We start from the raw sequence: 12,037 nt of genomic DNA, 5'->3' as shown, positions 1-12,037 counted from the left end.
TTCATGCGTGAGCATTTTGAACACAGGTTGTCCTTTCACTGGAGTCAACTGCAGAAGATCTCCAAAAACAATAATATGTTTTCCTCCAAATAAAACATCATAGTCTGTTCTAAGAATTTCTTGCATTCTCAAATGCACAAAAGCAAGCTTTATATTTGACACCATGCTTACTTCATCAATGATAAGAAGTTTCATTTTCTTCAGGACTCTCGAAACTTTTGGAACACGCATCTCCAGATAGCTTGTGATACTCCAATTTGTTATCATGCTCCACTGGCAGCATCAGTAAACGATGTAAAGTAATCCCTTTAATGTTATGTGCTGCCAGCCCAGTTGGAGCGGTAACAACACAAGACAGCGGTGATTCAGTCCTTTTCTGCAGATAAATTGCAATGGCTTTAATCAGAAAACTTTTTCCAGTTCCCGCTTCTCCACTCACGTACAGTTGGACAGGTGTCAGGACTACTAGGGCGGCTTGCGGTCTAGGACCCGCCCTCAGGTGTCCCAAGCACTTCCTGTGTGGAAAAATGCACTATTTTCCTTTGGGGGGTCGTTGCTGGCACAAGTGTAACTAGAATAACAGTTTAATGTACCTCTGTCCGCCTAATGCGTCAGATTCGGCAACCTAAACGCGTCCGCGAGATGCGTGAGGTTTGGCAACCTGAACGCGTCCGCGAGATGCGTGAGATTTGGCAAGACGTCGCATTTCTTACGAGAAAACACGGAACGTGGTCACGTTGATGTACGCGACCACACCCAATCCCCTTTGCTCACTATTCTGAGGATCTTGGTGGTGTTGCAGCTGTTCCCAGGTGCTCCAACTTGGGGAATCTTCTAGAAGGAGTTTTTGGGCAGTCTTTTGCAGATCGTTTGTGTCTTTGGCAGCAGGTAACCAGTTTGAAGAGGCTTTTTCCTAACAAGAGCTGCAGTGAGAGGAAGACTGATTCCGGGTATCCAGAGAGGCTGACACACCCTTCAGTTTGTAGAGTAGGTCGTACTCTACAGGTAGGAGAAAGTGAAAACTTTCAATTTAAGGTTAACTTAAACTATCAAAGTGTAATAAAGAGTATATTTATTCTGGTTTTTGGAAACTCTTAGCGCAAAGGTCCTTTGAGATATTTCATGGTAAAATATAAGAATGCAAATATTTGTCTTAGTTAAAGTTTAAGAAATGTTTAGACTTTTCTAATTCATGGTTCTTTGGATAAATCGAGAAGCTTGTTAATTTGCTTGGTCGCAATTCACAATTGAATGGTCGCAAATTCTGAACAATTATTCGCCATTTATGCTTATGCTGAGATTTTATGAAAATGATTATTTACCGATGTGTCTAAGGTACAACGAAAGAAGTTGCACAGATTGTAAAGAGCCTATTTACAAGATAAATCAGTCGCAAGTTTCTTTGGTGTTTTTTCTTTTGTTAGTTAAAGTGTAAAGCTGATAACAAACTTTTAATAGACAACAGAAATTATATTGTTCCCTAAATATTATTATTACAATTGTCTAGGAGTCGAGTGAAGCATTAAGAAAACTCGCAACAATAACTTTTCCTTTTCAGATCTCCCTCCCCGCAGTTCCTTTCCTAATTCCCTAATTCCCCCCGCTTGATCACTTCAATATTCTGTGTAATTATTACAATCAGAATTGGAGGTATCGAGAGGTGGGCCCTTATATCTTCACATCAGATCCCGAGGAAGACTTCGTCTGACAACAGGCTTAAATGATGTACATGAGCACTCTTTTTTCTCATGACTGAATCCATGTTCAATCTGTTCTGTGACTTTGTCATATATCTGTTTCTGCTCAAGGTTTAGTTGTTTCACCAAATCTTCTAAGTTAACTTCATCATCTTGAGCTTGTTCCATAGCTCTTTCCACCTCATCCATGGCAGTAGCAGCTTCATTTTGGATAATTGGGCCTCCTAGTGGATCCTGACTCAATGAAGCAGAACTCTGACTGCCTTGAGAACTGTCTCTCGCAATCTCTGCAGCAATTGTGGCTTCTTGCTCTATTTCTTCATTCAACATTTGCAGATAATTTGGAAAAACAGGACATTCTATGGTATCCTTCGTTGCATTAAAGGAGTCTTCATAACAGAGAAAATCTCCAAGAAGTTCCTCTTCTTCTTCCAACTCAATTTGCGATGATTAATCAAATGACCTTTTTTCTGTTTCACTAGACATCCTTCACATCCAATGACTCCATATATTCCATTATTGATATCTTCTCTGATGTTCCTCTTATAAATATATCGTTGCAGAACTTCATAGAGACAAGCGTTCTCAAGGTGATGACTTCTATTCGGATAGTATGTATCCAACATGTTTGTCTTCAAAATATCTGTACTTTCTAGTTCTTTCTCCGCCAAATACTCTATCTCTTGTACAGATTTCAAAACTCGATTTCGTGTTGCAGCAAGACCTAGACTCACCCAAATGATGGTTCTAGATTTGGCATAGAGACTTGCTGACGACAATCGATCAGAACATTCATACGCTCCAATTTCTCGATGCGACAACATCTTCAGACTGTAACTGTACAATTTCTTGCTTAGACTCTTTTCATGTGAAATGTCCTCCCACATTTCCTTTAGTTCTGTCTTTTCTTTTTTTGTGATGTAAGACGTCACATATCGAGCCACAGCAATAGAGTTGTCAGCAACGAATTGAATATCCATGTTAGCATTCCACATGGACAAAATCACTGGATTGTAGTCGTTGATGTACTTGGACTCTTCGTCTCTTTTATAAATTGTATGTATTTTTTGGTGATTTCCTCGTCACAGTATGTCGCAGAGAAGACATCAAATTATTTACTCTTCCTTTAGAAATCACTGGTCGTGGAAAGCCGAAACGACATTTTGTGAAGAACTTGTCCTTGTTTCTGAATTTTCGACGACAGTACTTTCCACAACGATGGGATTGAAAGCGTAAAACTTGTTGCCTTAAACTGTTTTCTTCAGTAGTTTTCGGAACAGCACATGTTGAATACTCTTCAATGAAACTCATCGCTGTCTTATCCGAATCTGTTCCAAATTTGGGTGCATCTTTAATCCATAACAACATATGTATGTGAGGAGCAACTCTCGCTTGATACTGCTTTCTTCAAAAGAATTCCAAAGCCTCTCCAAGAGGAGGATTTTTTTTGATGGTAATATAAGACATCATAGCTTCAAATCTATGATTGAAATATCTGCATACATTCACTGGATCCAAAGAACACAGTTCTCCAGGTGTTTTGAATTCTATATTTTGTATATTTGCATTTGCCTCTCGTAGAAATTGAAGTAAGTCGTCCCATGCATACTCGGCACAGCTAAGAGTGAGGAACCATGTAGGAGTTCCTAAGTTTCTTAGCATACATTTCAATTCCCCATGACGACGGTACCAATACTCGTTTGTACCACGCTGACATGCCATGAGATTGATTAGATGAGACTCCAAAATATTATCTTGCAGATTCACTTTCTCCATAAAGTCCCTCGCCGAAACCTTTTGTAGATGTGCTCCACTTTTCAGAATATGGTTTACTGCATAAGAAAGCCCAGACAAGTCACTTTCATACAGTATATGAAACAAATAGGGAATGCATTGTCGAAACCTTGCATCTTCAGCATATAATCTTACAGTTCGATATTCAGATGCAGGAATTTGAAGTGGTCGATCGTCATATCGTCCACCTCGACCTGTTGGAAATAGCTGTGGAAAACAACGAGCTTCCAAACTTTCTTCCCACACACTAATGGGACTTCCTTTTGCTGTTTTCATTTGAAACAATGCTTTTGCATTCCCCATTACTTCTTTGGAATGCAAAGGATGAACCGTATAATGTTCATATATTTCTTCACTTCTAGACACATCAACTTTTTCAATTTGGCCGCCTGAACAATCACTGTCTTCATCTGCAGCTGTTTCCTCTGCTGCAACACATACATCTTAGTAGTACTCATTGTTTTTGACTAAATACAACGTTGCCTTTTGACTTTCCTAACATCCACTAAATCTTGCCAGATTTTTTTACTCTTTGTTGGAACCCCATTAACTAGAATAACCAGAGGTTCCTCTTCTACTTTTTCTATACCAATTGTATCAATATTTTTTTTCAAATCTAGGGGTAAATAAACAACTCTTCCCTTTAATCCTCTCTGCAAATCTGTAGGAGGCAATTTCCCTATCTTAGGCTCCATGCGAACAATTGCCTGAAAAGGATGGACACATTGAATCAAAATAGACTCATATGTATTTAAATCCATCAATTCACGGGGAATGTCTACCAACTCCAGATTATAATGAACAGCTCTAGCAGGCATTCTGTTTTGATTTAATTCATCATAACAATATTTACAAATACGCTGATCAGAACTCAAATCAAAAGAATTTTCCACCCACAAATAAGTTGCTAAATCTTTCCACTCATAATTATCCATCTTTTCACTTTTTGCATATAAATCAACTAACCTAGTCTGAATCTTATAATGACTCCGTCGACAACACACACAAGTAAAATTCGGCCTTTCACTTGATTTCACCTTAAACGTGGTAATTTCCTTCTCAAACTTTTCTGTATTTAAAATCTGTACATTGTCTTCCACATTACCTTGAATTGCTGTCTCAATTTCTACACTGTCCTCTTTTTCACGAAAATAACAAATCTCAATTTCTTCACAAATCTTCTTCACATCTAATTCTGTTCCATGCAAAAGAGCACTGTTTAATTGTTTAAGCTTAAGTGCTGGACTTTTTGCATAATACAACATTCTCCCTAATTTACTCATTTTGGTATGATGCACTGCAAACATCCTAAAATGATGAAAAACACTCTGACAGACTTTTCTAGAAAGACAAGCCAGTGAATGGCCTTGCAAACCTGTGATTCCTCTCACTCTGCAAGGATCTAAGGGGCATATTACCAACGTTAAGCGATATTTATCGCTAACGATGCTTAGCAACAAATTTTTTAACGCTAAGCATCGTCAGAAATTATCGCAGATAAACCTTGCTATTATCAAGGTTTATCGCAAATGCGATAAAAAACGGCCGCAATGCATGAATATCGCTGAAAAGTCAGCGATATTCATGCATTACCGAGCTAATGCTCTTAGCCATGTTATCCACCTCCCATTGGATAACATGGCTAAGAACTGCTCAGGGCAGGTGTTAGTTTTTGGAGATATTCGCGCTTAGCGCGAATATCTCCAAAAGTTGGTAATAGGAGATAGCGATGTTAGCGACTGTTTCCAGTCGCTAACATCTTGGCACGCCCACTTTTCATGTCATTAGTGATAAATATCACTGACATGCAAAGTGGGGCCCAAGATGGTCGCTATCTCCTACTAGCTGTCGCTAACTGGTGTTAGCGACAGCTAGGTAATAGGGAGATAATTTTATCTCCGCTTTCTTGGCTTTTAAAGCCAAAAAAGCGGAGATAAACCCCCTTGATAATATGCCCCTAAGTCTTGCAACAACTTCACTTTCTGCTTTATACCTTTTTTACTATATGTACGTAAGAAATTACAAAACAAATCAATTGATTCCTGTCACACACTACAAATACTACTACACTTCCAAGTGTACACTGGACCCTTAGTACGTCTCCCTAAAACACCATCAGATAACACCTCTTCTGGTTCTCTAGGCACAAGTTTCTCTTTTTCAATCGGACAACCGTCTTTCACTTCATACGCTCGACCACTGGTGTCAACTGCATGCACTAAATCATTCTCCTGGAAGTAACTCTCCTCATTAAAAAATGGCTCACAACTTGAACTGTGCATCCATTCTCCAGAAAAAACTTTACAAAAATTAGTCCGATTAATTACTCTTTTCCATCTACTGTTTGATTTGAAAACATCAATTGTCTTGTTAAGTGTCCTAATTCTATTGATTATTAAAATAAATAATTTTTTCTTAACTTCAAAAGCCTGATCAACAATCTTCTCTACACTTTTCTTTTTCTTATAAAAAGCAGCTCTCTGTTTACCTTTCCTAATGTTTTTTAACAAATTTAAAACCACTCTATTGCGAAACATTCGTCTACGAATGTCTCTAAACTGATTCTGCCTTCTATTCCTATACATATTATTCTCTCCTGCTCCAGTTTTAGGATTCTTTGAAGTTCTCTCCTTCCTTTTCAATTTTACTGTCTCATTTTCTTTTTCTACATTTGGGATTTACATATGTTACTTAAAAAAGACTTAGTTGTCTTACCAGGAGCTTTGTTCCTGTTTTTTGAAGTATTTGTTGTGGAAGAATGCTGTAATTCCGTTGCTGTTTTTGATTTTTCCCGGTTACGTTGTTTCTTTGTCCTTTCCTTTGTGGGCATCTTTGCTTACTCTTCAAATAACGATTCCAATCTGTGTTAAAGAAAAAAGTAGCAGATTATAGACCACTATTAGCAAACAACAAAGCAATGACAAAAAGCAAACGATCTATACAGGGTTACAGATCAGGTGAGGATTCTCCAGGGGTGCACAAAAGGTGAGGCCTGTATTGAAGAGTATATTGGAAGACAACTCTGTCCACAAGTACAAAGACCTATGTCTAAGTCCACTGCACTCTTATACACAGGCTTCACCACCTATGCTTCCCGAGAAAGTATTGAGTTACATAGTTATGTAGAATTGTATTTTATAAAATTGTGAAGCTCCATGAGAAAGTGTTTGCCTCAGTCTTATTCCTGTTGTGAGGCAGGTGCAAGATTTTGCCTCAGTCTTATCCCTGCTTTGAGGCAGATGATTGTAAATAGGATCTGTGCTGTGTTTCCTAAATGTGATGTCAAAAACGATTTTGGAGAAAATGAATGGTTTTTACATTTTTGATTATAATGTGGCGCAGAGGTTTAAAAAGTGACGCATCTACCTACATGCATCAATTTTTAAATATGGAGCAAAAAGGTACTTGTTTGGGTTTTCCTGGGGAGCGTAGGTGGTGAAGCTTGTGTCTAAGAGTGCAGTAGACTAGGCTTCCTGAAGCATATCCCTGTCTGCATTCTTAGAGACAGGTGTCAATTTGACTCTTTACAATGATGTTACCTGTGTTTTAAATCAGTGTAGGAAACATATTGAGTTTGTTTGCATAGAGTAATTATATTTTGTAAAAGTGTGAAGCTCCATGTGAAAGCGTTTGCCTCAGTCTTATTCCTGTTGTGAGGCAGGTGCAATATTTTGCCTCAGTCTTATCCCTGCTGTGAGGCAGATGATTGTAAATAGGATCTGTGCTGTGTTTCCTAAATGTGATATCAAAAACAATTTTAGGGGAAATAAATGGTTTTTACATTTTTGAGTATAATGTGGCGCAGAGGTTTAAAAAGTGACGCATCTACCTACATGCGTCAATTTTTAAATATGGGGCAAAAAGGTACTTGTTTGGGTTTTCCTGGGGAGCGTAGGTGATGAGGCTTGTGTCTAAGAGTGCAGTGGACTACGCTTCATGAAGCCTATCTCTGCTGCATTCTTAGACACAGGTATCAATTTGACTCTTTACAATGATGTTACCTGTGTTTTAACTCAGTGTAGGAAACATATTGAGTTTGTTTGCATAGAGTAATTATATTTTGTAAAATTGTGAAGCTCCATGTGAAAGCGTTTGCCTCAGTCTTATTCCTGTTGTGAGGCAGGTGCAATATTTTGCCTCAGTCTTATCCCTGCTGTGAGGCAGATGATTGTAAATAGGATCTGTGCTGTGTTTCCTAAATGTGATGTCAAAAACGAATTGTAATTCCAGTAGTGTGATTTACATCGTTCAATGCCCATGTAATCTGCTATACGTCGGTCAGACCCAACAGAAGATAAAATCCCGGATCTCCTCCCACTGCTTTAGATTACGGTGCAAGGTATTGGGTGCACCATTAGTTGAACACTGGCAGAAGGTAGGCCATGTGGTGGCTGACTTAAGATGGTGGGTTGTCGAGAAAGTCTCTCTCGGGACAAGAGGGGGTAATTTGCGGACAGCTCTGAATACACGAGAATCCAAATGGATGTCCCTCCTTGACTCAATCAAAAATGGCCTGAACAAACAGGACAGTAGCTTGGCACAGTTGGCAGCCCTAGGCTGATTAAGGAAGGGGTAACTCCGAGAGATTTTCAAATGATGGTCTTTCAAATGATGTAATGATGAGATCTGTAGGGGTGTTTTTCCTTATATTCCCTAAACACTATCTTTACACCGCCTTAGGTTTACAGTAGCCAAGGAATGTGATAGCTATGGATTTCAACAAACACCCTCCGAACATTCATTTACACTGTCATGTCTGTGAAGTGCTTGATCTGTTGTGGGTGTAATTATTGGATTGTTCCATTGTTTTCATGAAACATTTTTCACCGAATACGGGATGATGTTGCTCGTCTACACCCTCATGTCTGAGAGGTGCACGAGCTATTAATAGGGGCAATAATTTAACTGATAAACAGTCTCAGTCAATTTTCCAACTGGTAACTTTATTTCATGTTATATGATGATGCCCGTTTACACCCTCATGTTTGAGAGGTGCGCGAGCTCAAGTGAGTGGTGACTGGTGCATGGAGTTATTATTTATTTTTACAAACATCAATGAATTGTTATAGTAATTGTCTATCAACATTAACAAACATCTTGAATAATTTTCCACGGAAAACTGGTGCCCGTAGTAACACGTCTCCCTTTGTTTACCTCGTGAAACCAGGGTTACTCCTCCCCCTATTTCACGGAGCAAAGTAGGGGATTTTATCAGTTTCCCATACCTTAGATTTGAGGGGTCTACAAGCAGTAATTGCGAAATATATTAACATATTTTGGCATTTGCCAAATCTCAACTCATGTGTTAATATACATAGATTATCTTTTCTATGTCTATTGAGGCCGACTATGACTGGCCCCGCCCTCGACTCCGCATAGCGGCTTTGCGGAGTTTCCTGCACGCAGACCCTTATCGTGTCACTGCCCCGTATCGACCGTGAGTACCCTGCCTCCTCTGATTACTGTTTTAAACTTGTAGACGCTAGGGAGACAGGCTGGTGACTGCCGTCTTTCATTTGTCTCATTTCAGAGTCAAATTGCACCGAGGTCCCCGGTGACGTTTCCCGCCCTATTACCCGTCAAACCTTTCATGTGAAGCTGGCGGTGTATCCAAGGAGCCCCGGAAATTACGAGTAAGCTAGAATGAATCGTTATTCTTAAGGGAATTAGTCCATCCTATGAAGGGTAATCCTATATTAAGTATAATTATTCCATATAGGTTCCCATGATAGAAGACCGGTTGTTGTATACGGGTGATGGCAAATCAACACTAAAGCTGATGAATGTCTGACTCCACAACGGAGGTATGTACGTGGCCATTATGCCCCGCATTTTTCATCATGTCAATCCGCAACTTTTTACCAAACTGATAATTCCCTTTGTGTACCACCAGCGACCTTCAAACTTCAGAAGCTGGATGCAGCATTGATTTATATCTAAGGCGTCATCCCACTGTTTACGCTATTTTATGTAAGTAGTTGACACGGTAAAAACTTTTGGACTAAGGCCATTATCCAACAGTGGTTGACCTAACCTCCCGTTTCAATGGCTTTATTGCAGCTGATTTATTCCTTCGAGTGTAGTCACAAACACGCCAGTTAGGCGTCAGTGATCTACTTGCGCCCTGATACTACATGTGAGTGTTCTTCCTCTTTATGTATTAGTTGAGACATCTGAGGGCCTTTTTCCTCTGTACAGTAGCATATTCGATATCGTATAGTTTGACCATGAATTTTTATGTGGGCAGACTCTAATTCCTTCGCTATGAGGCCCAAGTGGCCCTAAGCCCATGGTCAATTTCTCTTTTAATTTTAATTTTATAATTAAAACATCATTTAGTGATGCTCATTAATAATAGATAGTGATTCTGCCCTTTATTTTTAAATTCACAGATCAACCCCGCCCCTCCCCTTCACCTTGCACCTGTCCTGATGAAGACCCCGTAAAAGGACCTTATTTAGCCTACGCCAAGGGGTCGAAACGTCGACGGCTCTCCTGTTGTATACCTCCGGCACATGCCCTCTAGCCAACTTGATTGTTTGTTAATGTGACCGTTGAAAGGTTCTGTATAATCAATGTTATGGACTTTTTGAAGACAGAGGCTTCTTTGTGTTAGAATTGGCCTGAGTCATATGTCAATATTGCATATTATTGTTTCCATTTCTACGACTGTGTCTATTCTCCTCTGATTGTACGTGGCTTTGAGCACACCCTGTCCCTCACTTCCCTTGCCCTTTCCTCTTCCTTTAGGGCTTTTTGAAAGTCTGTGGATATATTTCCTAATTGATATTGTAAAATAAATGACAATATTCATATCTATTTGAATTTGATGATTTTGTGTTAAGTGTTACCAACTACGGTTGGTTGTGTGTGTTGTACTCAACACGTTTCCCTTGCGGGGACCCCCCTATACATGTACCATATTACGCCCAGGTCCCCGCGACTGCATGGGTTCAACCCCCCTTTATGTAATGTCACAACAGGGATAAGACTGAGGCAAACACTTTCTCAAGGAGCTTCACAATTTTACAAAATACTATTCCTCTATGCAAACAAACTCAATATGCTTCCTACACTGTTTTAATACACAGCTAACATCATTGTAAAGAGTCAAATTGACACCTGTGTCTAAGAATGCAGACAGGGATATACTTCATGAAGCCTAGTCCACTGCACACTTAGATGCAAGCCTCACCACCTACGCTCCCCAGGAAAGCCCAAACATGTACCTTTTTTCCTCATATTTAAAAAGTGACGCATGTATGCGTCACTTTTTAAACCTCTGTGCCACATTATACTCAAAAATGTAAAAACAATTTATTTCCCCCAAAATCGTTTTTGACATCACATTTAGGAAACACAGCACAGATCATACTTACTAGCATCTGCCTCACAGCAGGGATAAGACTGAGACAAAATCTTGCACCTGCCTCACAACAGGAATAAGACTGAGGCAAACACTTTCACGTGGAGCTTCACAATTTTACAAAATACAATTCCTCTATGCAAACAAACTCATCCGAATCTGTTCCAAATTTGGGTGCATCTTTAATCCATAACAACATATGTATGTGAGGAGCACCTCTCGCTTGATACTCCTTTCTTCAAAAGAAATCCAAAACCTCTCCAAGGGGAGGATTTTTTTTGTTGGTAATAAAAGACATCATAGCTTCAAATCTATGATTGAAATATCTGCATACATTCACTGGATCCAAAGAACACAGTTCTCCAGGTGTTTTGAATTCTATATTTTGTATATTTGCATTTGCCTCTCGTAGAAATTGAAGTTAGTCGTCCCATGCATACTCGGCACAGCTAAGAGTGAGGAACCATGTAGGAGTTCCTAAGTTTCTTAGCATACATTTCAATTCCCCATGACGACGGTACCAATACTCGTTTGTACCACGCTGACATGCCATGAGATTGATTAGATGAGACTCCAAAATATTATCTTGCAGATTCACTTTCTCCATAAAGTCCCTCGCCGAAACCTTTTGTAGATGTGCTCCACTTTTCAGAATATGGTTTACTGCATAAGAAAGCCCAGACAAGTCACTTTCATACAGTAGATGAAACAAATAGGGAATGCATTGACGAAACCTTGCATCTTCAGCATATAATCTTACAGTTCGATATTCAGATGCAGGAATTTGAAGTGGTCGATCATCATATCGTCCACCTCGACCTGTTGGAAATAGCTGTGGAAAACAACGAGCTTCCAAACTTTCTTCCCACACACTAATGGGACTTCCTTTTGCTGTTTTCATTTGAAACAATGCATTTGCATTCCCCATTACTTCTTTGGAATGCAAAGGATGAACCGTATAATGTTCATATATTTCTTCACTTCTAGACACATCAACTTTTCAATTTGGCCGCCTGAACAATCACTGTCTTCATCTGCAGCTGGTTTCCTCTGCTGCAACACATACATCTTAGTAGTACTCATTGTTTTTGACTAAATACAACGTTGCCTTTTGACTTTCCTAACATCCACTAAATCTTGCCAGATTTTTTTACTCTTTGTTGGAACCCCATTAACTAGA

Source organism: Lissotriton helveticus, chromosome 9 (genome assembly GCF_964261635.1).
Source record: "Lissotriton helveticus chromosome 9, aLisHel1.1, whole genome shotgun sequence".
Classification (NCBI taxonomy): Eukaryota; Metazoa; Chordata; class Amphibia; order Caudata; family Salamandridae; genus Lissotriton; species Lissotriton helveticus.
The sequence above is the reverse complement of the archived record's forward strand: the minus strand, read 5'-3'. Positions refer to the sequence as shown.